The sequence below is a fragment of the Drosophila kikkawai genome, chromosome 3R, assembly GCF_030179895.1.
Source record: "Drosophila kikkawai strain 14028-0561.14 chromosome 3R, DkikHiC1v2, whole genome shotgun sequence".
NCBI lineage: Eukaryota > Metazoa > Arthropoda > Insecta > Diptera > Drosophilidae > Drosophila > Drosophila kikkawai.
Window position 1 is genome coordinate 31,751,914 of NC_091731.1, and position 15,509 is coordinate 31,767,422.

Below are 15,509 nucleotides of genomic sequence, written 5' to 3' on the forward strand. Positions count from 1 at the left end.
TAATTTGTGAACGAACGCCCTCGACGTGAAGGCCAAAAGGCTTCGTTTACTACAGGACCCCTTGGCTTCCACCTTCAACTTCCACATCCTCCTTAGCCCTGAGACCCAAAAGTAATGCAATAAAATACAGCGTCAGTCCGTTGCCACTTGCTGCCCGAGCGCAACATACACTGGGGGAAATTCTTGATAGTTTTTACTTCGAAGAATTTATAATAAAAGAATTTATGTTAGAATTTAAATGTAGTTTTTTACTTAAGTTTCCCAACAAGCTTACGTCGTTTCCTTTAATATTATTTAATATGGAACTAAATTAATTTATTAAGTTTTTATTCTATTACAACAAATTATATACCAAGCATATATCATTTGACATTTATGATAAACAAATCTTTGTTTAGTTTCTGTTTCCTTTTATCTTTTTATTGTGTAAATTGTTGAAGAGATAATTATAATTAACAGATATTTGTTAGATCCGCATGAGAAATGTTTTTAGGGTACTAAAAATTGTGAAATTTATGATGATTCATAATTGTAGCAGAGTTTTTAAGAAGCTAATAACCTTACGAAATAAATCAAATTAAGAGTTATTTGAATTTCAACAAAATCCGGAAGCTTTAAATATAAAAATATGAAGACTAATATGATGAGATTTTTACGGGACTTTGAATTAATGGACTAAATCTAAATTATTTTCAAGTCTACACATTTTTTGTTTACAAAATTGTGTAATTTATCCAACAACAAATTTTAAAATATTTCTTATTTAGTTGCATATACTAAAGTCTGTTATTTAATATTTCTTTCTTAAATCTACTAAACACTTAAAAAAATAACAGTGTAGTTCAACTTATTTAACCCTACGGCCAGCCTTGGCTTCGGCTGCTGAATTGGGTTGAGTTGAGTCGAGAGTCGAAATGGGTTGAATGGGGTTTGAGTTCAGTTTGGGGGTCAGGCGTAGCCTATTTCCTGGCGCACTGCGTTGTGATTTGCATAACAAAATGTTGCACAATCATTGCGAAAGAGAGAGGGCAACAACGAGAGGGAGAAAGGGAGAGTGAGAGCGAAGCAGAGGAAACGAGAGGAAGGATTCAACTAGGCGGCACATACGTTTTCAAGTGCTGAATTCAGCAGAGGGGGAGAAGGGCACCGAGAGTAGGCGGTGTGCCTGGGCCTGGGTGGGCGGTGTCGCACAGCCTTGTACATTTGTCACTGTGAGAGTGCGTCTGTGTCTGTGTTATTGCGAGTGCTGCCTGCAAAATTTATGGCACAGCATTTGAGTGTGACACAATTTAACTTAATTCGTTAAGTCAAAAGCGTGTGAAGTGTACAAGGAAAATTATTATATTATTATTTTATGTTGTAAATTTTAGCTCTAGATTTAGGAAGTCAAGTGTGTTTCCATCTTTTGTATTATTATAATGCATTTTATTATGTTATATAATTAAAAAACCTTTGACTAAGAATATTACTAATATTAAGATACAAACTTATGAGTTTAAAAAATAAAAGAAAACTGTTTAAAATCATTCTAAATCATTTACTAAAAACATCCTGACATAAGGAAATAAATAATAATAATAATAATAAAAAATTTAAATTAAGATAACCATATGATAAAAAACTATATAACCTATCTCACTCATACTTGAGCTTTAAGTAAATAGCTTTATTATTTTTAACACTTTTTAATTTCATAATTTATTGTTTTAAAATATTCTAAATATTAAGCTTTGAATATACAAATATGTATCTAAAAAAAAAATACTGTTAAAAAAACAAAACATATTTTTTAACAAGCTTTAAATAAACTCATAAAAAAAATCTTTGCATCAGTTTAAACCACTTAATTTTCAAGTAAACAATTTATAGTTCATTTGCTTGGCATTTCCGCGGCATCGTTATGCCGTTGTAACAACTCATAACTGGAATATTCCCCGAAAGCAATTTAAATTAATACAAAACTGCACACCCATCATAGCACACAAACACACACATTGGCTGTAGCCACCCAAAACACCACCCACTTTCACAGTCGGCGTCGCAGTTGGCGCCGCAGTTGAAATGTCAGATTCAAAGAGCGCGCGCTCAATAAAGTGATGCGTGCTTAAATGTTTTTTATTACCGTTCAGGCGGCAGCAACAACAAAAGGATGACACGAACCTATTTGCCACACTCGCACACACACACCCATTCATTGTACTCTCTCTCAACATTGTATCGCTCATTGGCTCTCTCATGTTGCCAGCAACATGTTGCCAAGGCCTTGCAAAATCACTTAAAACGAAATAAAATAAAATGGCAAAAAGCAACAGCAAAGCCAATTTCAAAACGGCAGAGGTCGAGGGAGTGAGTCAAGAAGGGCAGCGAGAGAGAGAGAGCATCCGAAGTGGAGAAGAGGAGAATGTGTGCTGTTGTTGCTGGCTGATTTGGGGGACATATTCAAGCAGCGGAAGTGAGGCAGGCAAGCGGAAGAAGTTATTTCAATTGCCTTGCCGGCAAGCGAACAGGAGGGGGTCAGAAAGTGAGGGAGAGACTGGGTGTTACAGAGACTGAGAGAGAGGCGTGCACTAAGAAACAAAATCTAAGCCGAATACCTTCCAAATTGTATTGAAAAAATAAAAATGATCGATAACTGTTTCAGTTATGGGATATTTTTTATAAACTTAAATTTTATTTATTTAAAATATTTCCCGAATTCATTAATATTTTATTTTCATAATTTTTCAAGAATTATATACTTTTGAAATAATATAATAATTAAACTTTCTCTCAGTGCCTGCGATAAATGGCGCCCAAAAAGAGTGCCCTGCCCTGTGGGCACGTTCAGTAGCTTAGCGAGTGGCTGCCAGTATGTTGTGTGTATTAGTTACCTGGCACGCTTCTGGCTCGGCCTTTACCTCCCATTCTCCAACTCCTCCGTCGTCTACCCTCATCAATTCCCTGCGTCCTTTGGCCCTGTGACCCCCTCCCTCAAACTCCTAACTCGAGCTGTGTGGCACAGGACCCAAGTGTCGAGTGCCAGGACGAGGGCTAATGGCATTTAAGTTCTGCCCGCCACGGCACATGTGTCAGCTCAGGAGCGCGCTGGATGGGAATGTGCGACGAAATATATGTATATATAAGGGTATATATTGAATGGAATGTTAAAGATGGTGGTTATGAGGGCAAAAACTGAATGCTGCGGAGAAGCCATTGTGTAAGCTTGATACTAAAATAGCTAAGCGAAAATGTTTTGCAGTTCATTAGTGAGGTTTTTTCTTATAAAGTTGTATTGTCTTAAACTTTTTATTATATATTTTAATAAATTGGTTTATCAATTAATATGCGAAATTAAGAAAACAATCCTTAAGATTATTAGACTTAATTGCTTTAAAATCGTTCCATAATAAACTTATACATTTATAAGACTTTATGGAAAATGCGCTCCTGTAAATCTTACGTCGCACAAGCGAATGTTATATTCTTGTTCATTGAAAAGTCTACATTTTGGGCATTTTGGCAACTTTCTGCCAGCCATATTTGGCCTCGGGGCTTACGAGATGGTTTTTGGTCCCGTCTGTCTCTCCTCAGCCCCCCCTTGGTTGCCAGTATTTTGTCTATTTTATTTCATTTTCATTTTATTGCATTGACAACAACGCAAAAGCACACATTCCACAGGGTCAGAGGACAGGACAGGAGGGAGGACATCATTTTTGGGAGAAGTGATGTGAGGGAAGCGGAATCTACTTGTCTGACGTTTTGTTGGAATTTTAACAAGCCACTCTCGAATCATCATCATTGGGGTCTGCTTCATTTGGCCCACGGCAGCTTTCGTCAGTGTCCCTGGGAGTCGATCTCTTTCATACGTTTTTGTTTCCTTTTCGCCTTGTTCACTTAGCGAAAAAGCATTTGATAAAGAAAATTTAAAATGATAGTTTTCAAATCAGAAAACTTAAACGTTTAGATTTCGTAAAAAATATGTTGATTTGTCAAACACATTTAAATATATTATTTTTTAAATCACTTATCTAGGTGTCTAAAAGTATGCTATGAAATTTTGTAATCCTTTAACTTGGCCATTTAAGTTACTTTTTAAGTCTTTCTTTCGAGTGCTGCTGCTGTCTCGTTTCTTCCTAATTTTTCTCTTTCTTTCGTTCACGTTCGTCCTCGTCTTTGCTTTTCAGCTTTTGGTTTGGCATTCTGGCTTTCTTCGTCTCTTGGCCGTGTGTTAGTTTTGACATTAACTGCGGCTGACTTTGTCCGCCTCCATTTTTGTATCTTCACGCCCCCGTAGCCAGCACACACACACACACATACACTCCACCCACCGCCCATTCTTTCCCTTTTGTACCACCACCTTACTGTCGGTTCTGCCTTGTCAGCATAATTTAATGTGCGTTTCCTCCGCGTCCTGCCCTTTTCCTTGATGTTATTCTTTTGCTCTCCGCTGTCAACCTGGCAGCTAAAGTGTGTAATTCGTCATTCACATTTACCAGTCCCCCCCAAACCCGAAGACCTACACCGAATTCCCCCTTGGCTGACTTTAGACTGTGCGTCATCATTTCGAGCCGTGTAAACCTTATGAATTACGGGATTTAATAGGGAGATTTTTTGAGCAAATATCCATATAAAACTTGGTATTTGAGTTGTTAAAAATTATAAAAAAATTAGCAGCAATGTCATTATCAAATAGTTTATTTCTTTGGATTTCTTTCCATGTATTAAGTCTCAAAATCAGCTTAATTTCCTGAGACTTTATTGTAATCCTAGTGCTCTATGATTTCATTGTCGTTTTAAGTGTTACTAATTTACTTTTTAATGACATCTTTACTATGTAATTGCTGAAAATATTTAGATTTCAATTAACTTTAATTAAAAATCATCAAGTTAAGATATGCTAATTAATAAAAATGAAATTACAAGAGGCACTTCTCTTTGACTAATCAAGGATATATGTATAAAAAAAGGCAACTGCAACCAGAGCCCCGAGGCACTTGAAGAATTTTTGACCTAAGGGAAAAGCAGACGGGAATACACCGCTAATTGATTTTTATGAGGTGTTCTAATGAATGTCCTGGGCGGCCCATAATTGCCCCGGCGAAAATGTACACAAAATACACACACATATCCCATTCCACATGCACACACACTCACACACATAAACGCCATAAACGATATTCCCAACGTGGCATGGCGGTGTGCGCATATTTCGCTGGTAAAGTCTCTGAATATTTCATAAAGTTATGTGCTCGCTAATTAAATTGCCGTGACACGGGCACAGGATACAGACTACAGGATACTGGGTACGGGTGAGGATATGATGGCAAACATTTCACTATCGACAGCCTTGGCGTGCCTCTCTCTAACCCTCCCCCCCTTGCTGAGCAATTTTAAATGAATTTACATTAAGCGTTACCGCAGAGACGACGCTATAGATTCCCTGGCAAGTTGGCTCGTTCGTGCCTCACTTTAATTGTTTTCAATTTGCCTGGCTTCGTTATGTACTTACATGCGCGCTAGTTTTATTTTCTTCTCTACTTTCTCACTGAACAAACTTTGCCCTCAACAATATATATGTATATATAAGTTAATAAAACATACACACGTGGGAAATTAAAATGAAATAAACTTTTACTTTTGCAGTTTCAAATTGGGTTAGCACTCTGACCGACAGACTGCCAAACAATTGAATCAGTCTAAAGTTAAAGTTGTAGAAACTTGACAACTCAACCGAAGGCAACATCAGCGTGTCTCGAATTTCAATCATATTTCCAATATACATATAAATATTCCCACATATATGTATATTCCCCACTCAAACGATTATTATTGTCAGCTATTCTGTATGTGATTTTCCTCAACTCTGCCAAGTAGTGTGTTCGTCGGGGATAACTTTATGGAATGAAAGCCATGTTGGCTGCATAAATAAATCATAAAATGCTGAAAACGATTGTCGGGTGTGTGTGTGTGTGTGTGTGAAAAGTGGCAATTGTTAACTTTTCCGGCGAGTGGCGGGCAATGGGAGACAGGGGTGTGTGTCGGAAAATTCGATCCAAGCAATTGCAACGCGGGAGTTGCAATTTAGTGAATGTTTTATTCAAGTGTTTTTTCGGTTTGTTGTGGGTTCCGGCTTATCCTTGGTGGCAGCAGTATCGTATTTTCCCACATATGTATGTAGGTGAAAATGGCTAGTTATGGCAGACAAAAATTGGATAAGTAAGCAGCTGACTGTTCAATTTATTATTATTTATTTACAAACCGATTTGCGATAAGTGGAGTGTGAGAATGAGGGTTTATTGCTGAAAGAATTTGATTTTATTTGATTTTTGAGAGAATTCATTTTGAAAAGATTGCTGGTAAGCTTTGTTTTTTTTTTTAGATTTTAACTATAATAAGAAATGTCTGTTAAAATTGAAAATATTTTAGTTACTGTATAATTGATTTTATTGATTGATTTCTGGATTTATGCATTCAGCATTGATGAGTAAAAAATCAACTAAAAAAAGCTTTAAAACAAATGCATTGCATTTTAAAATAAAGATATTTAGAAGCCAACCATTAGTAAATATTAAACAAGTTAACAAAAATCATTCTAATCTTAAGTTCCGCAAATATTTCCTTAAAAAATCCAATAAAATCGATTAAATCCTACAAAATAAACAGTTTATTTTATTGTTATTGAATTGTACACTAAGTAATTGTTTTCCCTGTTAGTTCAAATAAATAGCTCAACTCCTCTTGGGTTCCAATTTATAACTGATTGCCTAGATTTTCGCCACTTAAACGATCCTTTACGCTGCTAAATGGCCAAGGATAATGGTCGCACACACACCCAACTCAAGGTGGAATCACAGTCCCTCGTCAGTTAACATTACAGCTACTTTTGCTTTAGCTTTTGCGGGTAAAATTCCAGCACACACACATCCTCCTCCATCCCATCTCACACATCCTTACAACCAGCTTGGCACACCCTGGCAAACACACACACTCACTTACTCACTCACTCACGGGGCCAAAATGGCAGCCATTCGAAGCCAAATCTGCAGAGCACACAAACATTACGAGGCTATTTTGAGCAGGAGCATTTAAGCTCTTCAATCTACAATTCCCGGGGCGATGTCTTAAACTTTTGCCACTGCTTTCAGTGCTGCTGCTTCTGTTTCTGTTGCTGCCAGTGCCACATCCACTGATGTTATATTTATTTATTTTTATTGACAGCATTATATTTTATTTATTATATTGAATTCATGTCATTGTGCTGCCACGACCAGTTCGGGGCCAAAACTGAGGAGTTTTGTTGGGGGGGGAGGGGCTGAGGCCAGTTTATGGGGCAGGGAGTCATTCTGCTGCCACCGTCAGTGGCACGTTCTCTCAACTCAACTCAACTCAACTCTCTGAGATGTGTGTTTGTGCCATTATTGTCAAGTCAGCATATAAAGCAGCCAAGCTCGAACCGAAGGGTGTGCGAAAAACAACTCTCAAATATACACACAAAGTCACTGAACAAAAAAATATAAATTAAATATTTATACAATTTTTCATAGCATACTTTTTTGGCCTTATATTAAGAGTATTTTATGGATAAAATTATTCAATAAATAAATACTATTGATCAATATTTCTTGATTGTCACAAAAAAAGGTCTTTCAAAAATATCTTGGCTGAAATTTGATATCAATTTGTATGCAAAATAACGTGTTTATATCTACATATTTTTATTCCCCATTTAATACATATTTTCTTAATATTTTTCTCAGTGTAACCATTCGTAGTTTGAACGGAAATCGTTATATAAATCAAAGACAGATTATAAATGCTGCGCAATTTTCAAGTTATTTTTACTTGATGCGCGTCTGCGAGGAGGGTTGCTTCTGACGCTTTTTCGGGGGATAATTCAGATAACTGCAAAAGGTTAGATACCTTATTGTAATACAGTGAAGCCTGCGACGAGTGACAGCTGTTGTTGGTCAACTGTTGAGCTCATGAGGGAACAGAGTGCTCATTAGCGCGTAAGGGAGCAATCGAAATGAAAAGGAAAACCGAGTGAAAATGTCAGCTAATTATGTTTGCATTCTCTCTCGTCATATAGAACTGCCGCTGAGCCGGAAGTGCCAGCAGGCTCATTTCCGTTTGAAATGTTTCCTGTCATAATTCTTCCTCTCTGCCTGTGGTTCACATCGATTTTGGGTCGCTCTGTAAGTGCGCCAAGAATAAGTCAAAAACTTTGAGGCAATTTGCTTTTTAAAGCTTTTACCGCCAAGGGTCCTTGGATTTGTTGTGAGCCAAGAGGAGGGAGAAAGGAGGCAGAAGGACGTTCGCTCGCTTGTCATGGCTTATTTCACTTGAACTTTGGGTCAGCAAAGTTGGCCCCGAAAAGTTGGCGTGCTCAAGCTTTATTTTTTAATTTGCTGCGGCATTTCATTCGCTAAACGTTTTTGCTTCTTTTATATATTTTTTTACCCTCTACTTTTTGGCCATTAGGCAGCCGCTCCTTTGTCCACGAAAGCACAAAAAAATAAAGAGAGCTCACCGCAATTAACTAACTGCCTATGATTGATGATCTTTTAAATGGGCGCGCGACATTATTATAATTCCCTTTTTGGAGTGAGTGAGGAGTCTTCAAGTGGGTCAAAGGTCGCCAGCCTCAGCTAATTGACGTTCAATTGGGCCACATGTCGTTGGATTCACTCGCATCGGATTGACTTGACCGGGATTGCACTGAATTGCACTGCTAGTTCTGCTCTTAATTGTCAAATGAATGCATATATGCCGGCATGGCCATGGAATGTTTTAAATTAATGCTTCACTACTGCCCAGCCCCATGTGCCATCGATTATTTATTGCAGTTTTGCCAGTCCATCCCATCAAATCTATCAGTCACTCAGTCAGTTAGTCACTCAGTCAGTCAATCAATCAATCAATCAATCAATGAACTGACTGGGCTCTGGCACATAAAATATGCAAAAACTTTTAACAAATCAACTTAATAAACTGTGAAAAGTTTTCACAGCAGTCGGTTTTGAGCTGGGAGAGATTTTCTATCGATATTTGGGTAATATTTCTTAATTGGAGTTGGCAAAGAAATCGGATTGAATTGATTTTTATTTGTAAACGGAAAATAGGACAAAGCCAAGTTATTTGAGGATTTGTTATTTAAGCTAGTTATTTGGTATCTTGTTTTAAAATTGTAAATATCATTGTTATTGAAATATTTGGTAAGGTGAAATAATATTTACACAAATAATAATTATTTTCACATTGTTTTTGCCAACAATTCGTATTTTATAATATTTAATCCTTTAATGCTGATCTTTGCTTTTTTTATTGAAAACTTCAGCTTCTAAAACCGACTTTAGAATACGTTTTGTGAACCTTCACAAATTTAACTCGAACCGAAACGTTTGACTTGCGAACGATGAATGAACTAAATAAATAATTAAAAAATAAATATTCTGATTAAGTAAAAATAATCCCAAACACTTATCAAAATTCAAAGCGTAGTAATAGAAATTTATATTTACGTATTTCTGTCTAGGTTTTATATATAATGACGTCACATTTCCTGCCTTCAACTCGGTGCGCTAATTAGTCACTCATTTTGTAGTCAATTGATAAGGTGTGAAAAATATAAAAAAAGGGAAATTAAATAACAAAGGTATTATTCAATACCTTTCCAATACAATTTCACAAAAACAAAATCGCATTGTAATATTATTAATTCAGGGAGTGCGCAATTTTTCTGAATTGAGCTTTGGGGGAAGTCCCTCCAGCTCATTGGCTACTGCGAAATATGATAACTCCTTCTGTCTGACAATATTTGGCATCTCTGGGCGACACGATCTCGTCCCTGCCGGCCTGAAATATGAGTCAATTATACTTCCGTACGCATAAATTAATGATTAATTGCAAAATAAATTGACTTGCGTCACTTAATTACGTAGCGCGGCGAGTGACACTGGAGAACGCTGATAGCGAAAGGAGGCGGCAGCAGCGGCAGTTGTCACGCCCCGTGCAAAGCTCGTCATTGGTCCGCCTGTCAACGCACTCGCACAGTTACACTGGGAGAAATTCGAAGGTTTTGTCATTTGGAAAGTAAATTTAATGGAATTAAATTGGTTATTACTTCTTTGGTTTGGTGTTTGGTTTAGGAAGTTTAAAATAAAAAATATTAAAATTCGAATAAAATTTTTGACTCTAATATTTCCTAAATTTATATATTTTCATAAACTCTCTCAAGTTGATACTAAAATTTTCCCTAAGTGTACACCAAGAGCGACAAACACATGCACAGAACGGCAATTTCTGCTGTTGACATTCACAGTCAAACATGCTTAATTAATGCCAGCAACGTTGCCATCTCACATCCCCGACAACGCGACAGTAAATGAGAGCCGAGAGCAGTATGACAACATTAATGCGAACATTAACAAAAACTGCTGGCGCTGCTACTGCCACTGCCACAGTCAGTGCCTACGCCTGCCAGGCTGCCTGCTGCCGGCTGCCAAAAATAAACACTCGCAGGCATCATAATAATGATACACGGCCAAAGTCGAAGTCGCAGGCTCTCGAGTGAGAGTGGCCTGATGGCACTCGACATCGCTCGTCTGGGCTGCCATCATCATCATCTGCTCCACCACGCGCTGCTGCTGCTCCTTTCTGCTCCTTGATGAGCAGTTTCCGATGAAGGTCCCATCATTATTCCATCCCTTTCCCATTCCCATTACCATTACCATTTCCATTCCCATTCGCAATCCAATTCAGAGACTTTGCCTTCATTGTCTGGCAAGATTCTCATAATTAAGCACAATCAAATACAGTGGTTAAGGGTGCAATTAATGTCTTTCTTGTATTTTTATAGTTTTATAAAAGATTTATATAGCTTGACTTTGACTTGATTGTTTTAATAAGGGAATAATGCGTTGCATGTAAAAATATCTTCCTTTTTTTATAGATATAATTTTATAGATTTAATATTTATTGTAGATTTAGAAAAATCGGGAAGAAACTATTAGAGAAACACGAAAATGTATAGAATCTATATAAATCAATTTAAAGTTAATTGAAAGACTAATTTGTTAATCAAAAACCACTTTAGTCACTACACAATCCTTGCATTTATTTTGCCTAATTAACCCTTTGGCACCACTGTTTCGGTGTCTGTACGAGAAAATCAATAAAAACCTTTGCCGAAATGGCTTTCGCACCATTCCAGTTTATCCGATTTCCTCGCAGACTCAAGGAGCGGCGGCCCAGGAGAGCAAGGATGACGAAACGGGGTCTGGCGAGCAATTAACGCTGAATTGATACGCACTGAGCACGGGGCAAGGCATTGAACCTTGTTTCGCTCGCTCCGTTCCTTTAAGCGTTGGCATTAAGACGTAATTAAAACAACGCCAAATGAGAACGGACCCCCAGATGGGGGGCAGAAAGGAGTCAAAAGATTATTTGTATTTAATTTCAAGTACACGCTGCCAGGAAGCCACTGACGAGGACGACGCTTGCTGCTGCTTGTGCTGCTCAGAGACAGTTTTACTTGCCTCGTGCGACGCGCGGCGCTGTACATAAAACTCAATTATAATTAAGCATTTAAGTGGAAATAAGCGAAGCTGGAGCAAATGAAGCGAAATTCGTTGCGAACAGTGAGCAGCAGCTCCTTGTGATGACAAGGATGCCGAGATGCCGATGTCGAAGGCGATGCCATCATCCCGCCCATTTTTATTAGTGGTAGCCAGCAGCACCCTAATTGCTAAGAGTTCCACTCTTAAGTTTTTTGGGCTTAGGATAAGGAAAGTAGAGGGATCAGGGCATGAGGGGAGATATTTAATTATCGTTCATCGCTCATCGTTGGCCATTTGTTCGGGGATGTTTTATTGGCAGTAACACTGAGAGCTTTATTTCTGGATATTTATTGTTATTATATTGCGTGAAAAATTGTCTTCACAAAATAACTTTTAAAATTCTTATAGAAAATTCAGGATATAAATTAATCTTAAATCTCTTTTTTAAGTGTCCAAAAACTTCAGCTGAGTTAACACTCGTAAGATGCTAGAACATGTTGGGAATTATAGTGAATGCGAGTGATTTTTTTGAATTAATTAATTTATTATTTTATTAAATGAATCTTTTTTATTTATTTATATACAGCTGTGTTCACTGAAATAGCAGTGCGACAGAGGAACAACTTCAAAACGTTTTTTTGTACATATTCCTTTTTGCAAGCTGATCTATTGCACATAATTTTTGTAAAAGGGAACATAAAGATAAGAATCGAGAAAAAATTCCGTTAGATTTGCTCTATTTTTATGTTTTATTAATATTTTTCACATATGCAGCTCGTTTTGGCCGATCACTGAAATAGCAGTTTTTAATTTTCTTTCGCAAAAAGTGCCGAAATTTCTTTTAATTTTGTAAAAAATGACTTTAATTAAGGTCGTTATTATAGTTTATTCTATAATACACCTTTACAACGCAAAAAAAATTATTTTAGTGGGCGCAGGACCTCACTGCTCCATGATAGAAAGGTATCAGATTACTTAGCCTAGAAAGAAGGGCAAAACATGTAAAGAGTCTCTAAATCTTTCAAATTGTTCTTTTAAAATAGTTTATAAGTCATAAAATATGAACCGAACCCAAAAAAACCGAGGTACGATTCGCAAAACCACAATTGTACAGGCTCGACGCGTACTTCGCTTCAGCAAAGCTCGTCCTTTTGCATCCTCTAGGGATATATGAGCGGGAATTGGCATGGGAATCAGTCATGGGACCATTCGCCGGGGACTTATTGAATAAATTTTAGATTCGCGAAGTCCATGGAAAATGTCACTGCTTGGTTAAAGGCATATCAAGGCAAGATCCGAGTTCGCCAATAGCCACTTGAACTGCCAGTATTCAAATGGCGTAATATCCTTTGGACAAATGACTCCAAACTGGTTTTATTTGGTGGAATAGGACAAGACAAGACCTCCAAATAGATAGTGCCCCCCAAACCATACGCTGAAGACAGTAAAACACGGTGGCCTAAAAATCATGGTTTGGGTATACTTTTCATACAACGTTGTAGGTCCCGTATATATGATCGGTGGGATCAAATACCATTATGTCTATGTCTAAATATTAAAAAACTGTCTAGCAGCCGTATCCTGATGAAAATATGCCATTAATTTGGACATTTCAGCAGTAATGTGACCCTAATCATACCAGCAAGGTGGCCAAGGAGTGGGTTCTTAAAGGAAAGGTGGATGCAATGCCATGGCCTGCACAGTCCCCGGATATTATTTCGATCGAAAACTTATGGGGGACATCAAGGGCTACGTATTAGAGAAGTTTCCGACTTCTAAGCCGCATCTTTGGCGATTTGTGCAGGAGGAATGAGACCATAATCCTCTCAAGCGTTGCTAAGACTTGGTGGACTCCTTGCCACCCAGGTATGAGGCTATGATAGGTTCTAAAGGCTATTTAACAAAATATTAGATCATAGTCAATTAGAATTTAAGAAGAAATAGGTTTCTTATACGATATTTTTAAATGTATGAAAAATTTTAGTTTTTCACTGCTATTTCAATGAACGGCATAATATAGACCTTTTTTGTTGTTATTAGCTATATCTTCTAAAGGGTTTATGTTACCTAAATTAAATGATTGTGGTATTGTTAATAATTAAATATACTAAGCTTTTATGAAAAAAAAATTTATGAAAATAGTGTTTGTAACAGGATTTTCCGATCTTAAACGTGCACGTCGTTGGGCACTGCTATTTCCGTGAACACAGCTGTATATGTATTTATATATATATTCAAATCTTATTAACTTTATACCAAAACCTTTGTATATTCCCAACTCAAAAAGTGTACTTTTCCCCTCAGTGCATTGCCATTTGCCAGGATATTGTTACACCATCGCTGTTGCCATGGCTACGAGTGGATTAATTGTTACGTTAACTCATTTAATTTACTTGCATAATGCAGCCAGTCTGCAATCCGAGCCGAAAAGTACCTCAATTAGTAAAAGCACTAACTAACGGACAGGGTCGAAATATCATGGTCATCAGCGCTCATTGGTATCCAACGACCAACCTGGCCAAATAGGTCAGCCATTTGGTTGATACTCGAATTTATTTGTAGCCTCATTTTTGCTGGTTTTATTTTTGGGCCAGTCAAGTGTGTAAATATGCACGGCAACTGACAACGAGCGAATGGAAATTGGGGAAAAGGAAAATGGACGCCGACGACGGCGAGCAGGAGGAGATCCAGGGATGTGAAATTTTAATGAACTTTTAAACGTAATGAAAGTAATTTTCAAATTGCAAGCTCACAGGAGGACAGGGGGGAAGGGATAAAAGGAAGGCAGGCCGGCGAGCTAAAGGGCACGAATGCGGCTTAACTTATTTTTTTGCCCCAGTGAAATTCAATTGCGGCAGAAGTCGAGTCCTGGCAACTTTGTGCTTCGTCCTTCAGACAGGCGGCTGAGTCCAAGCCAACGAATCCCAGATCCACATCCCCCCCAAAGCCCACCGGGCGCTGGGGCTGGGGTACTCGAAATGATTTCGAAATGGCATTGAATGTAGCATTTAATTTGTGCGCCACAAGCGGCTATGGTGGCAGCTATGGGGATGAAGTTGTCGGTCCTTCGAGGCGGTCTCTGGTCCGGTCCGCTTGGTCTGCTCATGCCTGCTATTTATAACTGTTTATTTGCCGTGTGCCAGGCACAAATACACTGGGAAAAATGCCAACAGGTGGGTCAGATCATCACGAAAAATGTGGGTTAAGACTTGGTATAGGTATATGAAGTAGTAAAAGTGATTGAAAACCTTTGAAAGTAAACAGAAAATATCTTAATAATACTTTTAAATAATAAAAATCTCAAAGAAATGAAAATGAAATTTTAAATTTAAATTTGATCTTCAATTTTATTCAATTTTTTAGAAAATTTATCCAAAAATATTACCAAATAGTTGCTTTCCAGTGTAAAATGCAGCTTTCGGTCTGCCTGCCACTGAAAGGGATTAATTAAACTGACAACTGACGTCTGTGGGTGGCCGCCGCTCTCAGCGAGCTCGCTTCGTTTGCACAGTCCACGGTCCGCACGGTCTTTGAAGCCCGGAGTTCGGCATAATTAGTTAAATGTGCTTTGCCATAACAATGCGAAGAAGAGCTGCCAAAGAGCCCCATCCCCCTGGCATTTATTTTAATTTAATATATCCCGCCATAAAGATCATCTACCGACGCGACGCAGAAAAAGTGGTTGCGAGCTCTCTAATTGCAGAAATATGTATTAATAATTAGCCTCGACGGAAAATGTGAAATAAAATTAATTAAGCTCTAGGCAACAAATCAGCCAAGGATATCCTATCCAGCTGCTTACATTTATTTGCAGTTAGTCATTTTCGTATGTGATGTGTACGAACACACATTCGCATACTTATCTCCTGAATAACACCCACTTCTCGAACCCCAAAGCTACCCCATACAAAAAAAAAAGCTTGTGCCGCTCATTTGCCAGCAATTAAGAGCAGAGAAAGAGACGGAGACAGA

The 15,509-nt window shown here is 37.9% G+C and overlaps 1 protein-coding gene across 2 annotated transcripts in view; it reads right to left on the bottom strand.

Moving 5' to 3' along the window:
- The window catches only part of NK7.1, a 49,259-nt gene that overhangs the window by 18,985 nt on the left and 14,765 nt on the right, over positions 1-15,509 (bottom strand). Inside the window, exon 1 of one of the 2 annotated variants that reach the window (XM_017171013.3) lies at positions 5,489-5,669. The exons of the other annotated variant lie outside the window; for it this stretch is intronic. The gene's annotated coding sequence lies outside the window, so the exon portion shown is untranslated. Of the gene's footprint in view, positions 1-5,488; positions 5,670-15,509 lie in introns of those variants that run through there. 2 annotated transcript variants of the gene reach the window in all.